Here is a 3481-nt window from a genome sequence, read left to right on the forward strand (position 1 = left end):
CAGGTTCTTTTATATCAAAATATGAATATTATTTTCAGTAACATTGTAAAGTTAATTACCACGGCTTTCCAAGCGTTTATTCCATTTAGAACAAGAATAAGGCGTTATCTGTATAAAAGGGCAGTTTTCGCTGATTCAAAATCCACCCAGTTCCAATCCATTAAGAACAAGAGTACAGTATTATTTGTATTGAAAGATAGTTTTTGCTGGTCCAGTATACATAACTGCCCTGCTTAAACTGCTTTTTGTGGGAGCCCTAGTGGAAGAGGGGAGGTGCTGCGCAGCCTGGCACTTTATGAATATGGCGCGTGCCGGGAAGGCAGAGCCTGACCCCATAGGGGCCCACGGGGAACACCTAATGGCAGCGGGAGTTCCCAAGGCAAAGAAGCCCGCGAAAAAGGACGCCCCCGGATTGGGTGCGTCCTTTGACATCGCCAAACAGAGAAGGGGGGCGGAGCGGGCGATAGGGGTCAAAAGGTGGGCACGGGCCCCCTTTGACCTACCAAGAACCTCACCTTCTATGATAAATGTGATGTAGAATAAACGTGGGTTTTCGAATGACCAACCAAAAGTTGTGAAATGTATGATCCATGATTGTGAAAATAAACTGCGGCCTTTGATGCAACTGCGGCCTTTGAGGCACCGTAACATGATTGTCCTTGAGTATTTCAAGGGGGAGGATGCTACATGGGAAGGCCAACAATGAGGGGGCAAGCTCGAATGCCTGGCAGGGGTACGCAAAATAAGCCATCATCCTATACACAGGCCCATTGGAAATATGCGGATGGGAGGAACTAAATTAGGTGGTAGGGTAAAGCATAGCAAGTAAAAAAGGCAAATTATGCAGCGCATTTTCTGATAGTTTAACTGCATCCTTCGGTCATTTTTACACTTGTTAACACTGCCGGGGCATAGGTTTCACCTCACTAGTACCCGTTCCACTTTCAAAGATAGTAATGAGAAACAGAAAAGAGATCATTCAACCTTTATGAATGGCTTTCCACTGTGTGGTAACTCTTGTTGCCACGTTTTTAGTAAGTTCATATCTTTTAGTGCAAGAAACGATTTTTTTGGTTAAAACATGGTGTTTAAAATCTGCACTACTCCAGTAATTATGCATAAAATACTGCAGCCACAAAATCCCATCATTTCAGTGGTCCTCCCTATATACCTTTACTCCTGACAGATGAAAAGGCCTGGTGATGACTGCAGGTACATCGCCATAAAGTCACATTGATGTTGTTATTCCTTGCTAAAGGACAAAACTAACCAGTTATCTCAAGTGCAGTTTATGTTAGTATAAAACGCTTCCTGACATCCACGAGGAGGCCTTTCACTCTAAAAACAATACTGCAAAAAAGCACTGCGAACAACAATGGCTCACTTTCTGTCCTTCACTTTACTTCCACATGTCGTGGTACATGTTTACCTCGAACGGTGTTTAATTATGCATGGTGCCCTAATAGCGATATTTGGGGAATTTGGCATAACAAGAGTAATGCAAATTGACTGATAACACAAAGTCTGACCTAGTCAAGAGTTGCCTGGGTTGTTAGAAACAGCTGAGAAACCTGTATTTCACTTGAACCCAACTAGTGGGGAGAAACATTTTGAAACTGTGCCATGCCTGTCCACTTCAGGCTCTGAAATCTTTGAGCAGCGGAGGCAGCCCAATAAAAATGTGGTAGGTATGGCCAGTGCTTTAAATAAAACAAGCATTGGCATAGCCAATAGGTCTCGCTTTTGGGACCTTATAAGTATTTAGTTATGCAGCACAATATCCTTGGTGCAACAACAACTGTTGCATGGCTAAACACTTATAAGTTCCCAAAGGCGAGACCTATTGGCTATGCCAATGCTTGTTTCTGTTGCATGCTGCTGAAGTTTGCGCCAGTTAAGGTGAGGTATGATGGAGCCGATCTCCATGAAGGTTGCACACTCTTTTATTTTGAGTTTCAGAAATGATTTGGGTCAATGTGAATTCGCAAGTTCACTTTAAATAATCCAACAATGCATTTCAAATTTGAGGCGTTCTTTGAAGTGATTTGTGTTTCTCTACGAATGTTCACTTTAAAGGGACCGCCCCGTGACATCTGTCACAATGCATCTTAAGTTCCAAGCTGACATTTTCAAACGAAGCAAGATTGTTGTTGGTTGTTGGGACATTGTCATAGCGGCTGCAGTGTTCCTATATGATGTTACAGCACTGAGCATAGGGGCGGAATGTAGGAAGTATTACAAGAGGGTGGCATCTCCTTCTTGTGTCTGTAACAAAGTCAAGCCTATTTCGCTTGCTACATTTACAATGCTGAGCAGTGCACTCGAATGTGAGTCCCATAAAATCTAGGTTGCTGGCGAAGCTCTGGGAGTAGGGTTGTTATTTGCAGGCACCAGTTAAGCATTTAGGGTTGAAATGCATTTGGCCTGAAAATGAAAGCAGTGGCCGCACGCTGACAGGGCTTTGAATTGTGCGCTGCTAAAATGAGCCTTCTGTTCATTCCTTTTGAGAACGCGTGCTCCACCCAAATCCGAATCGCAGCTTATTGTTCCGGTGTTTCACCTTAGAAGCTGATTTTTAATGTCCTTTTGCCGCGAGAGCCCAGTTGATGCTACATTTGATCAGCACAACCAAACCCCCCAGGGAGCTGGTAACATGTGCCCCACAATCAGGCAGAGAAACTAACAACTGCATCAGCGCTTTAAAAGAACAGCGCCCTTGAATAAAAATACCAGCCCGGTGTTGTGACCGACTGCCTGCCCTGTCGGTTCTTCGGCAGCTGTTTTTCACTCCGATGTATAAAGCAACAAAGCGCTTTTTCAGCAACAGCCACTGTGCGGAAATTAAAACTTGCTGTCAAAATGTTTTGTCTTTAGTGTGTTAGACTACCAAAATAAAAACTATTTAATTACAAGCGTTGGCATAGCCAATAGGTCTCGCCTTTGGAACCTTATAAGTATTTAGCCATGCAACAGTTGCATAACTAAATACTTATAAGGTCCCAAAAGCGAGACTTATTGGCTATGCCAAGCGGCCGTGCGGCCGCAAAAGTGAAAGTGATCACGATCAAACATCAAAGCGGCCGTGAAAGTAATCGCGGTAAAGCACGGCGCGCACGCCAGCGCACATGCACTGTAGCTCTAGGCTGGCCTGGTAGCACTTTCTGGAGCCATCTCAATAAGTCTCGCCAGACCAGCGCATGCACTGGGTCAGGCGAAACCTAAAAAATAAGTGCAGGTACTCACCAAAAATAAGCTGTGGGTTGGGGGTGGAGTTTGAGGAGGGGCGGGGCTATGTTTTTTACCTATCTAAGCAAAAAATATGCATGCATTGTAAAAATGTCTAACCATTTACTTACCTAAGTTTATGGTTACAAAACAAATGTTAACTAATAAATGGCACACTGACGAAACAGTACTAGTGCTGCAGTTTTTTTTAAAGAGCATGAATGCATTGATTTAATCTAGAGGTCTGGGATTTTGT

The sequence above is a fragment of the Triturus cristatus genome, chromosome 3_2 (genome assembly GCF_964204655.1).
Source record: "Triturus cristatus chromosome 3_2, aTriCri1.1, whole genome shotgun sequence".
Taxonomy (NCBI): Eukaryota; Metazoa; Chordata; class Amphibia; order Caudata; family Salamandridae; genus Triturus; species Triturus cristatus.